Source organism: Eurosta solidaginis, chromosome 3 (genome assembly GCF_040869045.1).
Source record: "Eurosta solidaginis isolate ZX-2024a chromosome 3, ASM4086904v1, whole genome shotgun sequence".
Lineage (NCBI taxonomy): Eukaryota > Metazoa > Arthropoda > Insecta > Diptera > Tephritidae > Eurosta > Eurosta solidaginis.
In genome coordinates this window covers 264,769,627-264,782,412 of record NC_090321.1, presented here as the reverse complement: position 1 = coordinate 264,782,412, position 12,786 = coordinate 264,769,627, and the positions used below count along the sequence as shown (strand labels likewise).

Here is a 12,786-nt window from a genome sequence, read left to right as displayed (position 1 = left end):
TGAGACTGCATAGTAAAAATCTTTCGATTGCGATGCGATTACAAGAAAAATATGAAAACTTTTCGGTTCATTCAAGATTGAAGGGATTAAGTTGCGTATATCAGACAACCTAATGTGCAAGCAAATTAGCATTTGCGAATAAATGCAAAATAGTTAAAAACTGGAACACGACAAATTATAATAAAGTTTATAGTAATTTAAGTATAAATTAGTTCGCAAAATGTATGCCTACGTATACTTATATAAATGAAGGTTTGTATAAATACTATCGGTTAGGTATGTGAAGTTTCTAAAGAAACAGATCACAGTTGGAGAAGTTCTTTCTGTTAAGGTTATGTAGGCTGAACTGGCCGGCCAATAAAGACCGCACATAGGCTGAATAGCTGTCCCGAGATCTTGCAAATCTTCCGGCTCTAGTAGCTAGTCTGTGAAGGTAGTTGATGTGGAAAGTATACACAGTGCAAAATCATTCTAAAACAATCGAAACAAGTTCACAATTAAGAACATTCGTTGACAAAAGTATGTTAAGTACGTTTTTTCTTAACTCGTGACCGATGGGCTTGTTTTAAGAACAGATTTTCCAAGAACACCGTTCGTATTTTTTTACCAGTTTGGTATTTATGTGTAGACCTTCTGTGCTCGTTTCAAGCACTACTTGGGTTTGATTTAAGATTTTTCGTTCTCACGCTTCGAGAACAGTTTTCGGTTTCAATTCACAAGCCACCCTAATAAAACCACACTGCGTTTTTTAGCGCACGCAAACAACCGGCGTTTTTTGCCCGAACCGAAATAAGCATGCGTTGCGACAATATAAAGCATGTGTGCAAACGTCAAACTGAAATCATTGTGAATCAAACTAAGTGTGATATCTTCTACATAGACGTCAAAATTCCAAAGTGATTGGATCATCTGATTTGTAATTGACTATCGCTGTCTCATTCTGTATCTCTTTCCATCACCTGCTGAAGATAGCCGGCCCTATGCGCCGCCATATTGAACAGCCTGTCAAAACGCTAAAAAGTAGCCATATTGAACATCCTGTCAGGCAGTTGACAGATAAGATATCACACTTAGTTTGATTCACAATGACTGAAATGTCACGCAGAACAAAAATTGGAAATCGAGTTAGCTTTTTACGCAGTAATTTCAATTTCGGTTGTTCTCATACAAGTTGTATGTGCATGAGACATTTTTGACAGAAAATGACTTGCGTGCGTTTATATTAGGTTGGCCTGTCAAGAACGCTTTGTGTTTGATCATTGGTGGGAGTGGGAAGGTAGTTTTTTTAATAAGTACCCATTTATTTATTTATTTTTTTATTAATAATAATTTCTTTGTCATTAATAAAAAATATTAATATCAGAAAACTATTATTAAAATCCAAAAGATTAAGAAAAAACTAATAATATGAATTTTTTCAAATATTTCTGTTATTGAGAGATTCTTCTTGTTTGATGATGCAATCCATGGCGGAACGATACAAGGTGGCAGCATGGGACAGCTGATTATAAACTTTTTTTATTTGTTTTGATACATTAACTTCCGGCGCAATACGATTTTGACATTTGTCCATCGAATTTACAAAAACAAAGTACATGGAATTTTTATTTATGTTTGTAGGTATGTCACCATGCTGCCACCTTGTATCGTTCCGCCATGATGCAATCTGAATATATACTTAAAAAATTTCATAACAAGTTTGAGAATTACCTGTGCATATGTGAATGGAAAGTATAACTGAACGAAAAACAAGAGTAACAAAAAAATAGAAGATAAACAATTGCTTTAAAAAACTTCAGTTTGACGGTGTGGAATTCGCGCCACGCGAAATGTTGTATTTAACATTGTAGTGCACCAGCCGTTCTCTTTTCAAGAAAATGGTGTCAGTTCCAGAACAAGGTTGTTGTTTTAAAAACAGGTCGTTCGCTTTTCAAGAACAAAAAAGTAAGAACATGAAAAGCTTGAATTGTGTCCGGTGGTGCTGCATTTTAGCGTTTTTCTCTGAGTGTATTAGGTATGTCAATTTTTCAAATCTGTTTGAGGTGAATTTTACGGAGAGTGTCGCAGTCTCTCGAGACTCCCCTCTTTTTTCATAGTCAAAACAATTTCGAACAAAGCTCATTACTGTAAATATGACTTTTTGTAAGAATCAGAAATATATTTGGGCATAATAGGAGGGGGTATTCCTTATAATGATCACTTCAAAAGCCATAAAAATACTACCAGACGGACTGTGAAACATTTTATACATAAATATAATTCCTGGCTCTAGTCATAATCAGTGTTAGATACTTCAGAAGCTCCATTTTGAAAATCTGGGCAGGTAATTTGAAAATAGAGCGGTTGTGTGGCTTAAAAACAGGACCGTATTACGTTTTATGATCTGTAATAGAAACTCTTTTTTAAATCACAATATCTCGCAAATGGTGGATCAGATTAATGATGTGAACTAGCGATAAATAGTACTCGTTAGATCCATAAAAGTTGCATAGTTATCGTTTGAGCGAAAATAATTATTAGTCGCTTATCGTAAAACGTACTACGGGCCCAGTTTTTAATAACTACTTGGGCGACTTGCATTGCAACCACTCTACTTCATCAAAGGCAGCCACCTCGCTGAAAATTTTATCACCTGCCCATGTACCTACAACTCCATCTATATTAATCCATTTCAATTCAATGACATTTATTAAAAAATAATGTCTTATTATGACGTATATTATGACCTACACACGCTATAAACGCATTTCCTATAGAACCATATACACAAGAATCTGGTTATCTGTGAATCACTTGATTAAACAGTGAAACAAGTGAGATATTATTAGGTCGTTTAGCTGTCATTAATTCACATACATATATAAGTAAATACTTATCTAAATTGAATAGGGTGTGTTTAATTATGTACGTATGTACGTATGCGTGAACACAGATGGTTCCAAAGTAGTGGAAGGAGTAGGGTCTGCGGTATACTGTGTTGATACGGAAATTAACAGGTCCTACAAGCTGATCAGATCGCTGTAGTGTTTTCCAGGCGGAAGTAGTAGCCAAAGCAGTAGGAACTTACTTACTTATTTACTTAATTGGCGTTTAACCGTCTAAACGGTTATGGCCGTCCAACAAGGCGCGCCAGTCGCTCCTTCGCTCCGCCAACCGGCGCCAATTGGTCACACCAAGGGAGTTTAAATCGTTTTCCACCTGGTCCTTCCAACGGAGTGGGGGCCGCCCTCTACCTCTGCTTCCATAGGCGGGTTCCGATAGAAACACTTTCTTGGCCGGAGCATCATCTTTCATTCGCATAACATGGCCTAGCCAGCGCAGCCGCTGCGTTTTAATTCGCTGGACTATGTTGATGTCTGCGTATAGCTCGTACAGCTCATCATTAAATCTTCTTCGGTACTCGCCATCGCCAACGCGTAGAGGTCCATAAATCCTTCGAAGAACTTTTCTCTCGAACACTCCCAAAGCCGCTTCATCTGCTGTTGTCATGGTCCATGCTTCTGCCCCATATAGCAGGACGGGTACGATAAGTGACTTGTAGAGTATGATTTTCGTTCGCCGAGAGAGGACTTTACTTTTCAATTGCCTACCTAGTCCAAAGTAGCATTTATTGGCAAGATTGATTCTTCGCTGGATTTCAGTGCTGATGTTGTTGCTAATGTTGATGCTGGTTCCCAAATAAACGAAGTCTTTTACTATTTCGAAATTATGGCTGCCAACAGTAGCGTGGTTGCCAAGGCGCATATGCGCTGACTCTTTGCTCGATGACAGCAGGTACTTCGTTTTGTCCTCATTCACCATCAAACCCATCTTTACCGCTTCTTTTTCCAGCTTGGAGTAAGCAGAACTAACAGCGCGGGTGTTTAGGCCGATGATATCAATGTCATCAGCATATGCCAGTAATTGCACGCTTTTATAGTATATTGTTCCAGTGCAGTAGGAACACTGGAAGAAAATAGCTTGAACTGCAGCGGTGTCAACTTTTATATTGACAGTCAAGCCGCAATTAAGGCATCTGAAAATGTGTTAGAGCATACATCTATATTGGGCCCCAGGCCATATAGGAATAGATTGGAATGAAAAGGCGTATGAACTAGCTAAAGAGAGCGCATTCCACGAAGCTTGCTCCGAAGACGTCCCAGATGACTGTAGACTCATGGCGGGTATTCTGAGTGAGCACTGTCTCTGGCGTCACATGCCTTTAGAATACACTTGGTCAGTGATAGCAGATTGAGGAAGTGCGGATTGGAGGAATAAACGATCGACCACGTTTTGTGCTCCTGCCCTGTGTTTGTTTGGCTAAGGCTCCAGCTTTTTAGTATTTTCCAAGAGGACCGAGGGTAACGTTTTACAAGACGATGTCCGCCCCACCTAATTTTTATCAAAAATTTTGAAAGATGGTATCAAAAGACACGTTTCGACAACCGTTTTTAGAATCTGGAAGCGAAAATTTTAATTTTTTTTTCTGTCAAAAGCTATAAGCAAAAAATCGGTTCAAATTTTAATGTGGTTGTTGTATTTTGTCAGATCTGTTGTACACACACACATACTAATGCAGAATTGCGCGCATTTAATTTTGATTCCCACACCGGTGTTGGACCTACCCAGGGTTATTTTTTTAAATCGCCGCCGCCAACGCAGAAAGGTGTTCTGTTCAAAAAAACTATGGATCTTTTTTCCGCTTTCGGATTCTGAAAACGGATGTCGAAACGCGTCGTTTGATACCACCATTGATGATGTTTGATTGGTGCACCGTTTTGTAAAACGTTACCGGACGGAATTATTTTATAACATAGGTCCTAGTTTTTGATAGGGCTTTCGTTAAACACACTCTACGGACCCATTCAGTTTATGTGAGGTGCTGATGGACCGGCCAGTTCAAACTAACCATAGGACTTTATGGTGAAGTGAGTTGCAACATTCGCATAGCATTACTATTAATATGTCAACATTCCTCTCCATCTAATCCGATACCTTGCCCGGACTAGGTGATCACATTTTATACAATCTTTTAAATCGTAATTACAAAATTGCATTTTGTTTAGTTCAATAAACCCTTCGGTATTTGTTTTAATTAAATTTGTAAATTTGTGAAACAAAGCATTCACTTCCAGGCGGTTTTTATCTTTGGTTCACATTTGGAACGCTACAAATATTCGCATTAGTAAACGCGGACTTCTGCATTATTTGCGCATCCGTATTCGAATTAGCAAAAGTGAAATGGAAAATTTGGGAATGCTATGAAAAAACGAAAAATTAACACAAAAGATAATATTCCATGTTAAAATATTTTTTAATGCTGGTGCTAAAAAAGTTTTCGAGTTTCAATCAAATAGTAAATAAATTCCCTATATTTTCTCTGTGTAATATGTACCTATTCCAAATTTTACGACACAAATGTGAATATTCTGAATATATTTGTATGTGCATTGTCATCGTGCTCCAAGCCATATTCCAAGTTTCAGATTGTAAGCTCATATATAAACAAAAAAAAAAAAATCAAGAATTTTCAGTTGAAATATTCGGACAAAGAAACATATAGTTAAGTCATTCAACAAACATAGCAAGAGCTTAAACCAAAAGATTGTCGCTCTACGAAAAAGCATTTATCAAAAATATTTGCCATACTCAACTTTTGACACATCCAGCTACTGGCTTTGAAAATTCGCGTATGCCTAAAATTCCACGTTCCCAACGTCTCTAGTTCATAAACTTTCAAAATGGTAACGTTAGTTAATTTTAGAATTGTATAAAACACCTGAAGCGCTTATAAAACATATTTGATTTTAATTTTCCGTATCTTTTGAATCTAAATTTGTAATCGAAGCTTAGCTATTCCGTTAGGTATTCTTGATTTATTTATTGCAGTTCCTAAGCCAGAATGCAAATACATCTAGATACTGATTTTCTTCGTATTAAAAATTCTTTTGAAATCGAGTACTAAACTTGTTATTCGAATGCGGATTTTTATACTCAGCGTGCTTTGCACACAGAGTATATAAACTTTGATTGGATAACGGTTGGTTGTACAGGTATAAAGGAATCGAGATAGATATAGACTTCCATATATCAAAATCATCAGTACCGAGAAAGGGTTTGATTGAGCCATGTCCGTCCGTCCGTCCGTCCGTCCGTCTGCCCGTTAACACGATAACTTGAGTAAATATTGAGATATCTTCACCAAAAATCGTTAAACCTATCGTAACAAAATTCGGTAGAGGGGTTGCCTTTACTATAAGGAATGCTTTGAAGAAAAATTAACGAAATCGGTTACTTTTATATAAAAGATTTTCAAAAGGGTCGTAGACGAAAATAATAAGCTATAACTTAGCAAAAAATAGTTTTGTATCAATGATATTTCACTTATAAAGTTTTATTGTAAGAGGAAATGGGGAGACATTTTTTTTAAACGGGCGGTGCCACGTGTTATGTAGAAAAGTAATTTATCTGAAATGAAATGTACAATTAAAGTTCACGCTGAGTATATAATGTTCGGTTACACCCGAACGTAGACACCTTTACTTTTTTTATTTATTCTTATACTTTTAAGTTATACATTTCTAGGATAAATCTATGTCTTTTGGTAATGCTATTTTTATAGATGCTTACTTTTTCCCCTAAACGCTGAAACTTCGTACCAAAACCTGTATTCAGTAAGTGTGAATTTTGAAATACTAAAATTTACTGAATCTATCCCCAGACCTCAGATTAAAAATTAAACGTTTTTAAAGTTTCCACTGCGCAATAACGGAACCTGATTACACTTAATTAGGTACTAGAAATTATTAACCAGTGTGGGTTCTGTACCTACTACCAAAATCTGTATATAAAAACAAGTAAGGAAGTTTAAGCTCGGGTGAAATCGAACATTACATACCCAGCTGTACATATGAAATGCTGTTGTTGTTTGTTTTGTGTGCTTAATAATGTTCCAAGGCTGCGCAATAATACATATATATTTGGTTCCATTCTGAACGAATTCTCGTTTAAAAGAAGCAAAAGGATACAGAGGCTAACACCATTGGCCTTGAGCGGGTATTAATGCAGTTTTCCTTCAGATATGGGGATTTCCCTACTGTTTATTTTAAAATAAAGATATGACAGAGCAATAAACATAAACAAACAAGTGCCATTGTACTAAAAAGCGTTATTACAAAAAAAAGGGCAGGGTTATTAACGAAATTTTCTAACTTTTACTAGAAATAGCTTATTACCTGCATCTACGCACTTTACAAAATCTTTTATATAAAAGAAGGCGACTTAACCAATTTAGTCCATTTTTAATGAAAATATTTCCTGTTAAAAGGTATACATGTGCTCTAGGGTGGGTCGATTTGTATGGAGGAAAGTTAACCGATATCGCACCATCAATTTTTCGATAGGATTTGGGCTCAGGAAAAAAAGTTCCTCTACGCATACCCAAAAAAATAATTTTCGCGCCTGCGAAATTTCATTTTTTTAGCTTTTTTTTTGTACTTTGATTTTTAAGGTTTTTTTCATGACCTACTAAACAAATTTTCATATGTATACCCTGTCCGCAAATGGCGGACGAGGCGATACATGTGTACACAGATGGTTCCAAAGTAGTGGAAGGGGCATGTTCTGCGGTATACTGTGCTGATCCGGAAATAAGCAGATCCTACAGGCTGCCGGATTACTGTAGCGTTTTCCAAGTGGAAATAGTAGCCGTAACCAAAGCAGTAGAAACCCTGGAAGAAAATAGCCCAAGCTGCAATCGTGTTAACTTTTATATTGACAGTCAAGCAGCAATTAAGGCAATAACCTCGCATAGCACAGCATCTAAATGCGTGTTAGAGTGTAAGCAGTCTCTGCATAGAATCGGGACAGGGAGAAGCATATATTTATATTGGGTCCCAGGCCATATGGGAATAGATGGGAATGAAAAAGTGGACGAACTAGATAAAAAGGGCGCATCCCTTGAAGCTTGCTCCGTAGACGTCCCAATTAGACTGGGCGAGATTAAGCGAAGGCGACCAAGCGGGAAAGGCGTGGGTTCAAACGCGGGGCTGTAAAGTGTCGAAGATTATGTGTCTTACAACCTTAGACTAACAAAGTTGCTTCTATCATTAAAAAGAGAGGACTGTAGACTAATGATGGATATTCTGACTGGAAACTGCCTTCTGGCGTCACATGCCCTTAAATTAGGCTTGGTCAGTGATAGCAGATGTAGGAAGTGCGGGTTGGAGGAGGAAACGATCGAGCACATTTTGTGCTCGTGCCCTGCACTTGCCAGGCTAAGACTCCAGCTATTAGGAGTGATACATCTGTCAGATCTAGAAGCAGCAAATGGCTTAAATCCTAGGAAGCTTCTAGTATTTGCCAAGAGGACGGAGTTATTTTATAACATAGGTCCTGGTTTTTGATAGGGTTTTTCAGTTTGGTCGTTAAAACAAACTTCTGGTAACACTACGGACTCAATCAGTCTATGTCAGGTCCTCATGGGCCGGCGAGTTCAACCTAACCTAACCTATACCCTGTCCGCCCAAAAAAAAATTTTTTTTTAACTGTTATCGCATTGTTTTTAGCGGACATTTTTTGGTCGGACAGGGTATACATGACAATTTTCAATCAAATTCAAATTTTTTAGTAGGTCATGGAAAAAAACTAAAAAATCAAAGTCGAAAAAAAGTCAAAAAATTAAATTTCGCAGGCTCGAAAATTATTATTTTTTGGTATGCGTAGTGAAAATTTTTTTCCTGAGCCCATATCCTATCGAAAAATCGATGGCGCGATATCGGTTAATAAATCGACCCAGTCTAATGTGCACGAAATGTTTCGTCGAGTTATGGCTACAGAAACGTTGGGATATGCATTGTTGGAGAGGGGCAGTGCCACGCCCATTTTTCACGATTTAAATTTTGTTACGATATGTAAATTTTTCTTCGAGTTATGGCTCCCGAAAGATAGAAAATTGCTTGGACAAAAAAGGGGCGGTGCCACACCTATTTTCAAAAATTTTAGTGTTTTCCAATTTAATGTTATAATTCAATTTAGAAAGTAAAATTCTATTGATACAAAGCTCTTTTTCGCTAAGATATAGCTTATTTTATTCGTCCACAACACTTTTAAAAATATTTTATATATTAGTGGGCGTGGTCCTTAACCGATTTCGCAAAATTTTTTTTTTTCAAAGCATTCCTTATAGTAAAGGCAACCTCTCTGCCGGACTTTGTTACGAAAGGTTTAACGATTTTTGATTTATGATTAATAATATTTGTAAAATTGATTTTATCACAAATGGGCGGTGCCACACCCATTTTAAAAAATATATCATAACAATAATAATGATAAAATAATTATTGTTAGGCCTTGAGTTCGATTCAAAACCCGCAATCTTACAAATTTTATTTAGTTTATTTGATATATGTAAATAGTTTTTTTTTGTTTCATTTTATGCGCGTATACACATCATAAGAAAACGCTCAAGAAAAAGTTCATACCTATGTATATTTTTCGTCTGTGAAAAATAGTAGCAGCCAAGTAATTTTGACATTTCTTTCTTTTCTCTGTTCTCTATGAATCAGCGTCACTTTACTGCAAGACACGAAAGTAAGATTCAGCAAAGCTTTAGAAGAAAATTTCTTAAAATTAAGGTATCCGAATGCACTTAATTTAATAAGAATGCACTTTACCAGAGAAAACAAATGCTTGTGCTCAAATATAATTGCAAATTCATTCAAAAAACTTATGAATACAGTAAATGTTATTCCTAGTATTTAACCGGTTGTGTTTTTACAGAGCCGTTGCTCAAGAAATAATGGGATGCACATGTGATTCTTGGCGAAACCTGAGCTCTCCTGCGTCTCTACCTTAGAAGAAGGTATCAGAGAAAGCGTATGAGTTTTCTTGAGAGGTGGCTACTAGTTAATTGACACACGAAATTTTTCTTGAGCGTTAATTTGTATCAAATTTTTCATTTCTAGCGATGTGTATACCGCGCTTTAAAATTTTTGTTTGACCGATAAGCACATATTTCACAAAAAAAAAAAAAACAAAAAAAAAGCATGTAGAAATTTGTTTTTTATATTTTTGCCAGCTACAAGACCTTCCCCACACGTCACTGTCCAACTAAAATATTTTTATACTCAGCTAAGCAGAACTCATAGAGTATATTAATTTTGTTCGCATAACGGTAATCCGTAACGGCATAAACTAATCGAGAGAGATAGATATAGACTTGTATATATCAAAATGATCTGGGCGAAAAAAGAAATTCATTTAGCCACGCCCCTCCGTCCGTCCGTCTGCCCGTTAATACGATAACTTGAGTAAATTTTGAGGTATATTGATGAAATTTGGCACGTAGGTTCCTGGGCACTCATCTCAGATCGCTATTTGAAATGAACGAAGTCGGACTACAACCACGCCCACTTTTTCGATATCGAAAATTTCGATAAACCGAAAAAGTGCGATACTTCATTACAAAAGACGGATAAAGCGATAAAACTTGGTAGGTGGGTTACCCTTATGACGCAGAATAGAAAATTAGTAAAATTTGGAAAATAGGAGTGGCACCGCCCACTTTTAAAAGCTAATTTAAAAGTTTTGCAAGCTGTAATTTGGCAGTCGTTGAGGATATCATGATGAAATTTGGCAGGAACGTTACTCCTATTACTATATATGTCCTAAGTAAAAATTAGCAAAATTGGGCGAAGAACACGCCCACTTTTAAAAAAAAAATTGTTTAAGTCAAATTTTAGCAAACAATTAAATGTCTTTACAGTATATAAGTAAATTATGTCAACATTCAACTCCAGTAATGATATATTGCAACAAAATACAAAAATAAAAGAAAATTTCAAAATGAGCGTGGCTCCGCTCTTTTACATTTAATTTGTCTAGAATACTTTAAAGCCATAACTCGAATAAAAATTTACCAACCCTTGTGAAATTTGGTAGGGGCATAGACTCTATGACGATAACTGTTTTCTGTGAAAATGGGCGAAATCGAAGCCACACCCAATTTTTATACACAGTCGACCGTCTGTCTTTCCGCTCAGCCGTTAACACGATAACGTGAGCAAAAATCGAAATATCTTTACTAAACTTAGTTCACGTACTTATCTCAACTCATTTTATCTTGGTATAAAAAATGGCCGAAATGCGACTATAATCACGCCCACTTTTCTGATATTGAGAATTACGAAAAATTAAAAAAAAATGCCATAAGTCTATACCAAATATGAAATAAAATTAAAAACAAAAAAACTTTTTTAAAAATAAGCTTTTTTTATCGGTTAATAAAATTAACTAAAAAGTAAAAAATAAATTGACTGTAAAGAAATATAACACTTTATACGTTCATTGTAACTTTTAACGATAATTAGGCTTCTTCGCCTGCGACAAAAAAATTCCATATTGTACATAATTATATATTTTTATCATTAAAATTTTACAGCTAAATTATTTAATCTTACAGTTTATATCACAGTCCTAATTATTCTAATTAAATCGTGTTAAATTTTGATGGTATAATTAGAACAATTGGGACCTCCTTTTCTTGCTATCACAATGTAACACGCTTTTATTAGAACAATTAGGACTGTGATATAAACTGTAAGATTTAATAATTTAAGTGTAAAGATCTAATGTTAAAAATATATAATTATACACAATATGGAATTATTTTGTCGCAGACGAAGAAGCCTAATTATCGTTAAAGGTTACAATGAACTTATAAATTGTTATATTTCTTTACAGTCCATTTATTTTTTACTTTTAAGTTAATTTTATTAACCAAAAATAAAAGTTTATTTTAAAAAAAGTTTTTTTCTTTAATTTTATTTTTTACTTTTTAGTTAAAAGCTTATTTTTAAAAAAGATTTTTTTTTCTTTAATTTTTTTATTGTGACTTTGCCTATGTTGCGTTCAGTTTACAACTACTGATTGCAGATCTCTGCTCTGTGAGTTAAATCTGTAAAACAAAATCAAGTGCGCAGAAAAGTATGCAACATTGAGGAATAACAGCCTAACTTCTACGATCGTTGTATACACAAACAAAGCGAAGTTACCTCGTTCTTGAGCCGCTGTAGGTTATTCACCATCCCTCTAAACAAAGGACTTGGGCTGTTATTCCCTTGTGAACACAAATCTTTACCGATAACTCTGTTATCGATTAATTTATCGAATTCTGGAAAAATAATATTGCATTGTCATCAAATTTAACATGCAAGATTTCATTACATACAACAGTCAAGTGAAATTAAATAAAAGCTTATAAAAAGGGATGAATCATGGTAATTGGTTTGGTTTATTGACGCAAAATATAACTTTAGAAAAAACTTTGTAAAATGGGTGTGACACCTACCATATTAAGTAGAAGAAAATGAAAAAGTTCTGCAGGGCGAAATCAAAAGACCTTGGAATTATGGCAGGAATACTGTTCGTGGTATTATATATATAAATAAATTAGCGGTACCCGACATATGATGTTCTGGGTCACCGTGGGTCACATTTTGGTCGATATTTCGAAAACGCCTTCACATATACAACTAAGGGCCACTCCCTTTTAAACCCCTCATTAATACCTTTAATTTGATACCCACTCCCTTTTAAAATACTCATTACCACCTTTCATTTGATACCCCATTGTACAAACACATTCTAGAGTCACCCTTGGTCCACCTTTATGGCAAGGCGTCCACCTATAGAACTATGGCCCACTCCCTTTTAAAATACTCTTTAATACCTTCCATTTGATACCCATGTCATACAAACACATTCCAGGGTTACCCTCATGGCGATTTTCCCTTATTTTGTCTCCAA

The 12,786-nt window shown here is 35.6% G+C and overlaps 1 protein-coding gene and 1 long non-coding RNA gene across 2 annotated transcripts in view; one reads left to right on the top strand and one right to left on the bottom strand.

The window, feature by feature from the left end:
* LOC137245497 (sialin) overlaps positions 1-12,786 on the bottom strand; it is an 84,087-nt gene that overhangs the window by 70,821 nt on the left and 480 nt on the right. The window lies entirely within an intron of this gene.
* LOC137245503 (uncharacterized) overlaps positions 3,135-12,786 on the top strand; it is a 359,413-nt gene continuing 349,761 nt past the window's right edge. The window contains exon 1 of the long non-coding RNA XR_010951335.1: positions 3,135-3,221. This is a non-coding gene — a long non-coding RNA (uncharacterized lncRNA). The remainder of the gene's footprint in view (positions 3,222-12,786) is intronic.